This window comes from Hyla sarda, unplaced genomic scaffold (assembly GCF_029499605.1).
Source record: "Hyla sarda isolate aHylSar1 unplaced genomic scaffold, aHylSar1.hap1 scaffold_250, whole genome shotgun sequence".
Taxonomy (NCBI): Eukaryota; Metazoa; Chordata; class Amphibia; order Anura; family Hylidae; genus Hyla; species Hyla sarda.
In genome coordinates this window covers 89,560-105,085 of record NW_026609187.1, presented here as the reverse complement: position 1 = coordinate 105,085, position 15,526 = coordinate 89,560, and the positions used below count along the sequence as shown (strand labels likewise).

Sequence of the window (15,526 nt, the reverse complement as noted above, 5' to 3'; positions counted from 1 at the left end):
CCTCCTACTTGCATTTGATACTGGGTTTAGGATCTGCATAGGAAACACACACACACACACACACACACAAGCACACACTTACCTGTGTTGTCTGCTGACGCCTCCTTGGCTGTCCCCAAACGGTATAAAACCAACAGCCACGGGAAGCTGTAAGGATAGAGGACATACCTGCATCCTATTGGACTCACTTGTCTTGGTTAAATCCAGCTTATTTGAAAACTTATGGTGCTGCTGCTTCTGATCATGGCAGTGCTGCTTCTGACAAGGCTGTTCTTTGGTGGGCCTAGGTGACATCACAATCTCCATGGTTACATACACAACAAAGGTCAGATGTTGTTTACACCTGGCCATGCCAGTGGTATTGAGTAGCATATCACAGTGCTAAGGGTCCTGGATGCAACAATCTTTCAATGGGGAATAGCCGCACTGAGTTTGTCAAGTGCATCCATGTTTGCAACTCCAACAATACACACATATATATGTATGTATGTTGTATGTATGTATGTATGTATGTATGTATGTATGTGTATCTATCTATCTATCTATCTCTTTCTCTCTCTCTATATGTATATATATATATATATATATATATGTATATATATAATTTTTTTTTCTTTTAAATATATATATATATATATATATATATATACATATATAGAGAGAGAGATGGAAATACTTTTTTAAACATGTTTTCACCTTTTTTTTACCTTCTTTTTTTCTTCTCTCCATGTTTTCCTTCTTTCCTCCTTTTTTCCTATGCTGCTGCTTCTTATTTTTCTTCTTTTTCAGACCCTATCATTGCACTATTGCTTATTCAATACCACCAGCAGATGGAGACACTATATTACAACATTAGTTGTGAGCAGCAGTTTGTACAAACAAATGCCTCATAGCTGATGTCCTATCCATTATTGCAATGGATGGCTGGCTGGCAACATTTGTTTTAATTATTCCAATACCACAGTACCAATGCATGGTCAATTAACAAGATTCAGCACCCACTACCTGAAAGACAGCTACCTATCATGTCATGTCCAACCTGCACAGGTGTGCTGGTTGCTGAACTTATTCAATTAAAGAGGACATTCAGCAGCAGCAGTCCTGTGCCTGGTCGCTCCAACAGGGGCCAGACACAAGCGGCACCACCTATTGTCTTTTGCCTGCAGTAGGGGCCCACTGGACTAGCCAGCAAGCAGCTGCAGCAAATAAACAGGTAATCTTTCTTTCCAACACTGAACCCTGGTGGTGCACTTAATATATGCTACCAGATAGGGGACATATCAGATATTAAACTGATATAAACAGACACCACATTTGATACCAGCCAAAAGGAAGAATGAGAAGTGATAACTGTGAAAGGGGAGGAACCAACGCTGTCCCCTTCACATGCACCATCACTACTTGTAGGAAGGGAGGCTGGCTGGCAACCTCCCATACACACTCTGGCTGGGTGGCAGTCACCCACCAGTACACACAGCAGACCCTAAACCCATATCATTATTGCTAAGCAGGAAGATGGGAGTCCATTTCCCTCTGATGGACCATTTTTAAATGCAATCCATAACCTGGCTTTGGAAGGAACCCTTCTTACTCCTCCTACTTGCATTTGATACTGGGTTTAGGATCTGCATAGGAAACACACACACACACACCCAAGCACACACTTACCTGTGTTGCCTGCTGACGCCTCCTTGGCTGTCCCCAAACGGTATAAAACCAACAGCCACGGGAAGCTGTAAGGATAGAGGACATACCTGCATCCTATTGGACTCACTTGTCTTGGTTAAATCCAGCTTATTTGAAAACCTATGGATCTGCTGCTTCTGCTCATGGCAGTGCTGCTTCTGACAAGGCTGTTCTTTGGTGGGCCTAGGTGACATCACAATCTCCATGGTTACATACACAACAAAGGTCAGATGTTGTTTACACCTGGCCATGCCAGTGGTATTGAGTAGCATATCACAGTGCTAAGGGTCCTGGATGCAACAATCTTTCAATGGGGAATAGCCGCACTGAGTTTGTCAAGTGCACCCATGTTTGCAACTCCAACAATACACACATATGTATGTATGTATGTATGTTGTATGTATGTATGTATGTATCTATCTATCTATCTATCTCTTTCTCTCTTTCTATATGTATATATATATATATATATATAGAGAGAGAGAGAGAGAGAGAGAGAGAGAGAGAGAGAGAGAGAGAGAGAGAGAGAGAGAGAGAGAGAGATGGAAATACTTTTTTAAACATGTTTTCACCTTTTTTTTTAACCTTCTTTTTTTCTTCTCTCCATGTTTTCCTTCTTTCCTCCTTTTTTCCTATGCTGCTGCTTCTTATTTTTCTTCTTTTTCAGACCCTATCATTGCACTATTGCTTATTCAATACCACCAGCAGATGGAGACACTATATTACAACATTAGTTGTGAGCAGCAGTTTGTACAAACAAATGCCTCATAGCTGATGTCCTATCCATTATTGCAATGGATGGTTGGCTGGCAACATTTGTTTTTATTATTCCAATACCACAGTACCAATGCATGGTCAATCAACAGCAATGACACCCCCATGTCAATTAACAAGATTCAGCACCCACTACCTGAAAGACAGCTACCTATCATGTCATGTCCAACCTGCACAGGTGTGCTGGTTGCTGAGCTTATTCAATTAAAGAGGACATTCAGCAGCAGCAGTCCTGTGCCTGGTCGCTCCAACAGGGGCCAGACACAAGCGGCACCACCTATTGTCTTTTGCCTGCAGTAGGGGCCCACTGGACTAGCCAGCAAGCAGCTGCAGCAGTAAATAAACAGGTAATCTTTCTTTCCAACACTGAACCCTGGTGGTGCACTTAATATATGCTACCAGATAGGGGACATATCAGATATTAAACTAATATAAACAGACACCACATTTGATACCAGCCAAAAGGAAGAATGAGAAGTGATAACTGTGAAAGGGGAGGAACCAACGCTGTCCCCTTCACATGCACCATCACTACTTGTAGGAAGGGAGGCTGGCTGGCAACCTCCCATACACACTCTGGCTGGGTGGCAGTCACCCACCAGTACACACAGCAGACCCTAAACCCATATCATTATTGCTAAGCAGGAAGATGGGAGTCCATTTCACTCTGATGGACCATTTTTAAATGCAATCCATAACCTGGCTTTGGAAGGAACCCTTCTTACTCCTCCTACTTGCATTTGATACTGGGTTTAGGATCTGCATAGGAAACACACACACACACACACACAAGCACACACTTACCTGTGTTGCCTGCTGACGCCTCCTTGGCTGTCCCCAAACGGTATAAAACCAACAGCCACGGGAAGCTGTAAGGATAGAGGACATACCTGCATCCTATTGGACTCACTTGTCTTGGTTAAATCCAGCTTATTTGAAAACCTATGGATCTGCTGCTTCTGCTCATGGCAGTGCTGCTTCTGACAAGGCTGTTCTTTGGTGGGCCTAGGTGACATCACAATCTCCATGGTTACATACACAACAAAGGTCAGATGTTGTTTACACCTGGCCATGCCAGTGGTATTGAGTAGCATATCACAGTGCTAAGGGTCCTGGATGCAACAATCTTTCAATGGGGAATAGCCGCACTGAGTTTGTCAAGTGCACCCATGTTTGCAACTCCAACAATACACACATATGTATGTATGTATGTATGTTGTATGTATGTATGTATGTATGTATGTATGTATGTATGTGTATCTATCTATCTATCTATCTATCTCTTTCTCTCTCTCTATATGTATATATATATATATATATATATAATTTTTTTTCTTTTAAATATATATATATATATATATATATATATATATACATATATAGAGAGAGAGAGAGATGGAAATACTTTTTTAAACATGTTTTCACCTTTTTTTTACCTTCTTTTTTTCTTCTCTCCATGTTTTCCTTCTTTCCTCCTTTTTTCCTATGCTGCTGCTTCTTATTTTACTCCTTTTTCAGACCCTATCATTGCACTATTGCTTATTCAATACCACCAGCAGATGGAGACACTATATTACAACATTAGTCGTGAGCAGCAGTTTGTACAAACAAATGCCTCATAGCTGATGTCCTATCCATTATTGCAATGGATGGCTGGCTGGCAACATTTGTTTTAATTATTCCAATACCACAGTACCAATGCATGGTCAATCTACAGCAATGACACCCCCATGTCAATTAACAAGATTCAGCACCCACTACCTGAAAGACAGCTACCTATCATGTCATGTCCAACCTGCACAGGTGTGCTGGTTGCTGAGCTTATTCAATTAAAGAGGACATTCAGCAGCAGCAGTCCTGTGCCTGGTCACTCCAACAGGGGCCAGACACAAGCGGCACCACCTATTGTCTTTTGCCTGCAGTAGGGGCCCACTGGACTAGCCAGCAAGCAGCTGCAGCAAATAAACAGGTAATCTTTCTTTCCAACACTGAACCCTGGTGGTGCATTTAATATATGCTACCAGATAGGGGACATATCAGATATTAAACTGATATAAACAGACACCACATTTGATACCAGCCAAAAGGAAGAATGAGAAGTGATAACTGTGAAAGGGGAGGAACCAACGCTGTCCCCTTCACATGCACCATCACTACTTGTTGGAAGGTAGGCTGGCTGGCAGCCTCCCATACACACTCTGGCTGGGTGGCAGTCACCCACCAGTACACACAGCAGGCCCTAAACCCATATCATTATTGCTAAGCAGGAAGATGGGAGTCCATTTCCCTCTGATGGACCATTTTTAAATGCAATCCATAACCTGGCTTTGGCAGGAACCCTTCTTACTCCTCCTACTTGCATTTGATACTGGGTTTAGGATCTGCATAGGAAACACACACACACACACACACACACACACACACAAGCACACACTTACCTGTGTTGCCTGCTGACGCCTCCTTGGCTGTCCCCAAACGGTATAAAACCAACAGCCACGGGAAGCTGTAAGGATAGAGGACATACCTGCATCCTATTGGACTCACTTGTCTTGGTTAAATCCAGCTTATTTGAAAACCTATGGATCTGCTGCTTCTGCTCATGGCAGTGCTGCTTCTGACAAGGCTGTTCTTTGGTGGGCCTAGGTGACATCACAATCTCCATGGTTACATACACAACAAAGGTCAGATGTTGTTTACACCTGGCCATGCCAGTGGTATTGAGTAGCATATCACAGTGCTAAGGGTCCTGGATGCAACAATCTTTCAATGGGGAATAGCCGCACTGAGTTTGTCAAGTGCACCCATGTTTGCAACTCCAACAATACACACATATGTATGTATGTATGTATCTATCTATCTATCTATCTATCTATCTCTTTCTCTCTTTCTATATGTATATATATATATATATATATAGAGAGAGAGAGAGAGAGAGAGAGAGAGAGAGATGGAAATACTTTTTTAAACATGTTTTCACCTTTTTTTTTAACCTTCTTTTTTTCTTCTCTCCATGTTTTCCTTCTTTCCTCCTTTTTTCCTATGCTGCTGCTTCTTATTTTTCTTCTTTTTCAAACCCTATCATTGCACTATTGCTTATTCAATACCACCAGCAGATGGAGACACTATATTACAACATTAGTTGTGAGCAGCAGTTTGTACAAACAAATGCCTCATAGCTGATGTCCTATCCATTATTGCAATGGATGGTTGGCTGGCAACATTTGTTTTTATTATTCCAATACCACAGTACCAATGCATGGTCAATCAACAGCAATGACACCCCCATGTCAATTAACAAGATTCAGCACCCACTACCTGAAAGACAGCTACCTATCATGTCATGTCCAACCTGCACAGGTGTGCTGGTTGCTGAGCTTATTCAATTAAAGAGGACATTCAGCAGCAGCAGTCCTGTGCCTGGTCGCTCCAACAGGGGCCAGACACAAGCGGCACCACCTATTGTCTTTTGCCTGCAGTAGGGGCCCACTGGACTAGCCAGCAAGCAGCTGCAGCAGTAAATAAACAGGTAATCTTTCTTTCCAACACTGAACCCTGGTGGTGCACTTAATATATGCTACCAGATAGGGGACATATCAGATAGTAAACTGATATAAACAGACACCACATTTGATACCAGCCAAAAGGAAGAATGAGAAGTGATAACTGTGAAAGGGGAGGAACCAACGCTGTCCCCTTCACATGCACCATCACTACTTGTAGGAAGGTAGGCTGGCTGGCAGCCTCCCATACACACTCTGGCTGGGTGGCAGTCACCCACCAGTACACACAGCAGGCCCTAAACCCATATCATTATTGCTAAGCAGGAAGATGGGAGTCGATTTCACTCTGATGGACCATTTTTAAATGCAATCCATAACCTGGCTTTGGCAGGAACCCTTCTTACTCCTCCTACTTGCATTTGATACTGGGTTTAGGATCTGCATAGGAAACACACACACACACACACACACACACACACACAAGCACACACTTACCTGTGTTGTCTGCTGACGCCTCCTTGGCTGTCCCCAAACGGTATAAAACCAACAGCCACGGGAAGCTGTAAGGATAGAGGACATACCTGCATCCTATTGGACTCACTTGTCTTGGTTAAATCCAGCTTATTTGAAAACTTATGGTGCTGCTGCTTCTGATCATGGCAGTGCTGCTTCTGACAAGGCTGTTCTTTGGTGGGCCTAGGTGACATCACAATCTCCATGGTTACATACACAACAAAGGTCAGATGTTGTTTACACCTGGCCATGCCAGTGGTATTGAGTAGCATATCACAGTGCTAAGGGTCCTGGATGCAACAATCTTTCAATGGGGAATAGCCGCACTGAGTTTGTCAAGTGCACCCATGTTTGCAACTCCAACAATACACACATATATATGTATGTATGTATGTTGTATGTATGTATGTATGTATGTATGTATGTATGTGTATCTATCTATCTATCTATCTATCTCTTTCTCTCTCTCTATATGTATATATATATATATATATATATATATATATATATATATAATTTTTTTTTCTTTTAAATATATATATATATATATATATATATATATATATATACATATATAGAGAGAGAGAGATGGAAATACTTTTTTAAACATGTTTTCACCTTTTTTTTACCTTCTTTTTTTCTTCTCTCCATGTTTTCCTTCTTTCCTCCTTTTTTCCTATGCTGCTGCTTCTTATTTTACTCCTTTTTCAGACCCTATCATTGCACTATTGCTTATTCAATACCACCAGCAGATGGAGACACTATATTACAACATTAGTCGTGAGCAGCAGTTTGTACAAACAAATGCCTCATAGCTGATGTCCTATCCATTATTGCAATGGATGGCTGGCTGGCAACATTTGTTTTAATTATTCCAATACCACAGTACCAATGCATGGTCAATCAACAGCAATGACACCCCCATGTCAATTAACAAGATTCAGCACCCACTACCTGAAAGACAGCTACCTATCATGTCATGTCCAACCTGCACAGGTGTGCTGGTTGCTGAGCTTATTCAATTAAAAAGGACATTCAGCAGCAGCAGTCCTGTGCCTGGTCGCTCCAACAGGGGCCAGACACAAGCGGCACCACCTATTGTCTTTTGCCTGCAGTAGGGGCCCACTGGACTAGCCAGCAAGCAGCTGCAGCAAATAAACAGGTAATCTTTCTTTCCAACACTGAACCCTGGTGGTGCATTTAATATATGCTACCAGATAGGGGACATATCAGATATTAAACTGATATAAACAGACACCACATTTGATACCAGCCAAAAGGAAGAATGAGAAGTGATAACTGCGAAAGGGGAGGAACCAACGCTGTCCCCTTCACATGCACCATCACTACTTGTAGGAAGGTAGGCTGGCTGGCAGCCTCCCATACACACTCTGGCTGGGTGGCAGTCACCCACCAGTACACACAGCAGGCCCTAAACCCATATCATTATTGCTAAGCAGGAAGATGGCAGTCCATTTCACTCTGATGGACCATTTTTAAATGCAATCCATAACCTGGCTTTGGCAGGAACCCTTCTTACTCCTCCTACTTGCATTTGATACTGGGTTTAGGATCTGCATAGGAAACACACACACACACACACACACACACACACACAAGCACACACTTACCTGTGTTGCCTGCTGACGCCTCCTTGGCTGTCCCCAAACGGTATAAAACCAACAGCCACGGGAAGCTGTAAGGATAGAGGACATACCTGCATCCTATTGGACTCACTTGTCTTGGTTAAATCCAGCTTATTTGAAAACCTATGGATCTGCTGCTTCTGCTCATGGCAGTGCTGCTTCTGACAAGGCTGTTCTTTGGTGGGCCTAGGTGACATCACAATCTCCATGGTTACATACACAACAAAGGTCAGATGTTGTTTACACCTGGCTATGCCAGTGGTATTGAGTAGCATATCACAGTGCTAAGGGTCCTGGATGCAACAATCTTTCAATGGGGAATAGCCGCACTGAGTTTGTCAAGTGCACCCATGTTTGCAACTCCAACAATACACACATATGTATGTATGTATGTATGTTGTATGTATGTATGTATGTATGTATGTATGTGTATCTATCTATCTATCTATCTCTTTCTCTCTCTCTATATGTATATATATATATATATATATATATATATAATTTTTTTTCTTTTAAATATATATATATATATATATATACATATATAGAGAGAGAGAGAGATGGAAATACTTTTTTAAACATGTTTTCACCTTTTTTTTACCTTCTTTTTTTCTTCTCTCCATGTTTTCCTTCTTTCCTCCTTTTTTCCTATGCTGCTGCTTCTTATTTTACTCCTTTTTCAGACCCTATCATTGCACTATTGCTTATTCAATACCACCAGCAGATGGAGACACTATATTACAACATTAGTCGTGAGCAGCAGTTTGTACAAACAAATGCCTCATAGCTGATGTCCTATCCATTATTGCAATGGATGGCTGGCTGGCAACATTTGTTTTAATTATTCCAATACCACAGTACCAATGCATGGTCAATCAACAGCAATGACACCCCCATGTCAATTAACAAGATTCAGCACCCACTACCTGAAAGACAGCTACCTATCATGTCATGTCCAACCTGCACAGGTGTGCTGGTTGCTGAGCTTATTCAATTAAAGAGGACATTCAGCAGCAGCAGTCCTGTGCCTGGTCGCTCCAACAGGGGCCAGACACAAGCGGCACCACCTATTGTCTTTTGCCTGCAGTAGGGGCCCACTGGACTAGCCAGCAAGCAGCTGCAGCAGTAAATAAACAGGTAATCTTTCTTTCCAACACTGAACCCTAGTGGTGCATTTAATATATGCTACCAGATAGGGGACATATCAGATATTAAACTGATATAAACAGACACCACAATTGATACCAGCCAAAAGGAAGAATGAGAAGTGATAACTGTGAAAGGGGAGGAACCAACGCTGTCCCCTTCACATGCACCATCACTACTTGTAGGAAGGGAGGCTGGCTGGCAGCCTCCCATACACACTCTGGCTGGGTGGCAGTCACCCACCAGTACACACAGCAGACCCTAAACCCATATCATTATTGCTAAGCAGGAAGATGGGAGTCCATTTCACTCTGATGGACCATTTTTAAATGCAATCCATAACCTGGCTTTGGCAGGAACCCTTCTTACTCCTCCTACTTGCATTTGATACTGGGTTTAGGATCTGCATAGGAAACACACACACACACACACACACACACAAGCACACACTTACCTGTGTTGCCTGCTGACGCCTCCTTGGCTGTCCCCAAACGGTATAAAACCAACAGCCACGGGAAGCTGTAAGGATAGAGGACATACCTGCATCCTATTGGACTCACTTGTCTTGGTTAAATTCAGCTTATTTGAAAACCTATGGATCTGCTGCTTCTGCTCATGGCAGTGCTGCTTCTGACAAGGCTGTTCTTTGGTGGGCCTAGGTGACATCACAATCTCCATGGTTACATACACAACAAAGGTCAGATGTTGTTTACACCTGGCCATGCCAGTGGTATTGAGTAGCATATCACAGTGCTAAGGGTCCTGGATGCAACAATCTTTCAATGGGGAATAGCCGCACTGAGTTTGTCAAGTGCACCCATGTTTGCAACTCCAACAATACACACATATGTATGTATGTATGTATGTATGTATGTATGTATCTATCTATCTATCTATCTATCTATCTATCTCTTTCTCTCTTTCTATATGTATATATATATATATATATATATAGAGAGAGAGAGAGAGAGAGAGAGAGAGAGAGAGAGAGAGAGAGAGAGAGAGATGGAAATACTTTTTTAAACATGTTTTCACCTTTTTTTTTAACCTTCTTTTTTTCTTCTCTCCCGGTTTTCCTTCTTTCCTCCTTTTTTCCTATGCTGCTGCTTCTTATTTTTCTTCTTTTTCAGACCCTATCATTGCACTATTGCTTATTCAATACCACCAGCAGATGGAGACACTATATTACAACATTAGTTGTGAGCAGCAGTTTGTACAAACAAATGCCTCATAGCTGATGTCCTATCCATTATTGCAATGGATGGTTGGCTGGCAACATTTGTTTTTATTATTCCAATACCACAGTACCAATGCATGGTCAATCAACAGCAATGACACCCCCATGTCAATTAACAAGATTCAGCACCCACTACCTGAAAGACAGCTACCTATCATGTCATGTCCAACCTGCTCAGGTGTGCTGGTTGCTGAGCTTATTCAATTAAAGAGGACATTCAGCAGCAGCAGTCCTGTGCCTGGTCGCTCCAACAGGGGCCAGACACAAGCGGCACCACCTATTGTCTTTTGCCTGCAGTAGGGGCCCACTGGACTAGCCAGCAAGCAGCTGCAGCAGTAAATAAACAGGTAATCTTTCTTTCCAACACTGAACCCTGGTGGTGCACTTAATATATGCTACCAGATAGGGGACATATCAGATATTAAACTGATATAAACAGACACCACATTTGATACCAGCCAAAAGGAAGAATGAGAAGTGATAACTGTGAAAGGGGAGGAACCAACGCTGTCCCCTTCACATGCACCATCACTACTTGTAGGAAGGGAGGCTGGCTGGCAGCCTCCCATACACACTCTGGCTGGGTGGCAGTCACCCACCAGTACACACAGCAGGCCCTAAACCCATATCGATATTGCTAAGCAGGAAGATGGGAGTCCATTTCACTCTGATGGACCATTTTTAAATGCAATCCATAACCTGGCTTTGGCAGGAACCCTTCTTACTCCTCCTACTTGCATTTGATACTGGGTTTAGGATCTGCATAGGAAACACACACACACACACAAGCACACACTTACCTGTGTTGTCTGCTGACGCCTCCTTGGCTGTCCCCAAACGGTATAAAACCAACAGCCACGGGAAGCTGTAAGGAGAGAGGACATACCTGCATCCTATTGGACTCACTTGTCTTGGTTAAATCCAGCTTATTTGAAAACTTATGGTGCTGCTGCTTCTGATCATGGCAGTGCTGCTTCTGACAAGGCTGTTCTTTGGTGGGCCTAGGTGACATCACAATCTCCATGGTTACATACACAACAAAGGTCAGATGTTGTTTACACCTGGCCATGCCAGTGGTATTGAGTAGCATATCACAGTGCTAAGGGTCCTGGATGCAACAATCTTTCAATGGGGAATAGCCGCACTGAGTTTGTCAAGTGCACCCATGTTTGCAACTCCAACAATACACACATATATATGTATGTATGTTGTATGTATGTATGTATGTATGTATGTATGTGTATCTATCTATCTATCTATCTATCTCTTTCTCTCTCTCTATATGTATATATATATATATATATATATATATATAATTTTTTTTTCTTTTAAATATATATATATATATATATATATATATATATATATATATACATATATAGAGAGAGAGAGATGGAAATACTTTTTTAAACATGTTTTCACCTTTTTTTTACCTTCTTTTTTTCTTCTCTCCATGTTTTCCTTCTTTCCTCCTTTTTTCCTATGCTGCTGCTTCTTATTTTTCTTCTTTTTCAGACCCTATCATTGCACTATTGCTTATTCAATACCACCAGCAGATGGAGACACTATATTACAACATTAGTTGTGAGCAGCAGTTTGTACAAACAAATGCCTCATAGCTGATGTCCTATCCATTATTGCAATGGATGGCTGGCTGGCAACATTTGTTTTAATTATTCCAATACCACAGTACCAATGCATGGTCAATTAACAAGATTCAGCACCCACTACCTGAAAGACAGCTACCTATCATGTCATGTCCAACCTGCACAGGTGTGCTGGTTGCTGAGCTTATTCAATTAAAGAGGACATTCAGCAGCAGCAGTCCTGTGCCTGGTCGCTCCAACAGGGGCCAGACACAAGCGGCACCACCTATTGTCTTTTGCCTGCAGTAGGGGCCCACTGGACTAGCCAGCAAGCAGCTGCAGCAAATAAACAGGTAATCTTTCTTTCCAACACTGAACCCTGGTGGTGCACTTAATATATGCTACCAGATAGGGGACATATCAGATATTAAACTGATATAAACAGACACCACATTTGATACCAGCCAAAAGGAAGAATGAGAAGTGATAACTGTGAAAGGGGAGGAACCAACGCTGTCCCCTTCACATGCACCATCACTACTTGTAGGAAGGGAGGCTGGCTGGCAACCTCCCATACACACTCTGGCTGGGTGGCAGTCACCCACCAGTACACACAGCAGACCCTAAACCCATATCATTATTGCTAAGCAGGAAGATGGGAGTCCATTTCCCTCTGATGGACCATTTTTAAATGCAATCCATAACCTGGCTTTGGAAGGAACCCTTCTTACTCCTCCTACTTGCATTTGATACTGGGTTTAGGATCTGCATAGGAAACACACACACACACACCCAAGCACACACTTACCTGTGTTGCCTGCTGACGCCTCCTTGGCTGTCCCCAAACGGTATAAAACCAACAGCCACGGGAAGCTGTAAGGATAGAGGACATACCTGCATCCTATTGGACTCACTTGTCTTGGTTAAATCCAGCTTATTTGAAAACCTATGGATCTGCTGCTTCTGCTCATGGCAGTGCTGCTTCTGACAAGGCTGTTCTTTGGTGGGCCTAGGTGACATCACAATCTCCATGGTTACATACACAACAAAGGTCAGATGTTGTTTACACCTGGCCATGCCAGTGGTATTGAGTAGCATATCACAGTGCTAAGGGTCCTGGATGCAACAATCTTTCAATGGGGAATAGCCGCACTGAGTTTGTCAAGTGCACCCATGTTTGCAACTCCAACAATACACACATATGTATGTATGTATGTATGTTGTATGTATGTATGTATGTATGTATGTATGTATGTATGTGTATCTATCTATCTATCTATCTATCTCTTTCTCTCTCTCTATATGTATATATATATATATATATATATAATTTTTTTTCTTTTAAATATATATATATATATATATATATATATATATACATATATAGAGAGAGAGAGAGATGGAAATACTTTTTTAAACATGTTTTCACCTTTTTTTTACCTTCTTTTTTTCTTCTCTCCATGTTTTCCTTCTTTCCTCCTTTTTTCCTATGCTGCTGCTTCTTATTTTACTCCTTTTTCAGACCCTATCATTGCACTATTGCTTATTCAATACCACCAGCAGATGGAGACACTATATTACAACATTAGTCGTGAGCAGCAGTTTGTACAAACAAATGCCTCATAGCTGATGTCCTATCCATTATTGCAATGGATGGCTGGCTGGCAACATTTGTTTTAATTATTCCAATACCACAGTACCAATGCATGGTCAATCAACAGCAATGACACCCCCATGTCAATTAACAAGATTCAGCACCCACTACCTGAAAGACAGCTACCTATCATGTCATGTCCAACCTGCACAGGTGTGCTGGTTGCTGAGCTTATTCAATTAAAGAGGACATTCAGCAGCAGCAGTCCTGTGCCTGGTCGCTCCAACAGGGGCCAGACACAAGCGGCACCACCTATTGTCTTTTGCCTGCAGTAGGGGCCCACTGGACTAGCCAGCAAGCAGCTGCAGCAAATAAACAGGTAATCTTTCTTTCCAACACTGAACCCTGGTGGTGCATTTAATATATGCTACCAGATAGGGGACATATCAGATATTAAACTGATATAAACAGACACCACATTTGATACCAGCCAAAAGGAAGAATGAGAAGTGATAACTGTGAAAGGGGAGGAACCAACGCTGTCCCCTTCACATGCACCATCACTACTTGTAGGAAGGTAGGCTGGCTGGCAGCCTCCCATACACACTCTGGCTGGGTGGCAGTCACCCACCAGTACACACAGCAGGCCCTAAACCCATATCATTATTGCTAAGCAGGAAGATGGGAGTCCATTTCCCTCTGATGGACCATTTTTAAATGCAATCCATAACCTGGCTTTGGCAGGAACCCTTCTTACTCCTCCTACTTGCATTTGATACTGGGTTTAGGATCTGCATAGGAAACACACACACACACACACACACACACACACAAGCACACACTTACCTGTGTTGCCTGCTGACGCCTCCTTGGCTGTCCCCAAACGGTATAAAACCACCAGCCACGGGAAGCTGTAAGGATAGAGGACATACCTGCATCCTATTGGACTCACTTGTCTTGGTTAAATCCAGCTTATTTGAAAACCTATGGATCTGCTGCTTCTGCTCATGGCAGTGCTGCTTCTGACAAGGCTGTTCTTTGGTGGGCCTAGGTGACATCACAATCTCCATGGTTACATACACAACAAAGGTCAGATGTTGTTTACACCTGGCCATGCCAGTGGTATTGAGTAGCATATCACAGTGCTAAGGGTCCTGGATGCAACAATCTTTCAATGGGGAATAGCCGCACTGAGTTTGTCAAGTGCACCCATGTTTGCAACTCCAACAATACACACATATGTATGTATGTATGTATGTATGTATGTATGTATGTATGTATGTATCTATCTATCTATCTATCTATCTCTTTCTCTCTTTCTATATGTATATATATATATATATATATATATAGAGAGAGAGAGAGAGAGAGAGAGAGAGAGAGAGAGAGAGAGAGAGATGGAAATACTTTTTTAAACATGTTTTCACCTTTTTTTTTAACCTTCTTTTTTTCTTCTCTCCATGTTTTCCTTCTTTCCTCCTTTTTTCCTATGCTGCTGCTTCTTATTTTTCTTCTTTTTCAGACCCTATCATTGCACTATTGCTTATTCAATACCACCAGCAGATGGAGACACTATATTACAACATTAGTTGTGAGCAGCAGTTTGTACAAACAAATGCCTCATAGCTGATGTCCTATCCATTATTGCAATGGATGGTTGGCTGGCAACATTTGTTTTTATTATTCCAATACCACAGTACCAATGCATGGTCAATCAACAGCAATGACACCCCCATGTCAATTAACAAGATTCAGCACCCACTACCTGAAAGACAGCTACCTATCATGTCATGTCCAACCTGCACAGGTGTGCTGGTTGCTGAGCTTATTCAATTAAAGAGGAC

General features: G+C 42.1%; 4 pseudogenes; all 4 read right to left on the bottom strand.

Moving 5' to 3' along the window:
* Positions 1–4,456: 4,456 nt before the first annotated feature.
* Positions 4,457–4,559, bottom strand: LOC130323518 (U2 spliceosomal RNA; annotated as a pseudogene).
* Positions 4,560–7,662: 3,103 nt separating this feature from the next.
* On the bottom strand, positions 7,663–7,765 carry LOC130323516 (U2 spliceosomal RNA; annotated as a pseudogene).
* A 1,518-nt stretch (positions 7,766–9,283) lies between these two features.
* On the bottom strand, positions 9,284–9,386 carry LOC130323527 (U2 spliceosomal RNA; annotated as a pseudogene).
* Positions 9,387–14,088: 4,702 nt separating this feature from the next.
* LOC130323515 (U2 spliceosomal RNA) lies at positions 14,089–14,191 on the bottom strand (annotated as a pseudogene).
* Between the last annotated feature and the right edge of the window lie 1,335 nt (positions 14,192–15,526).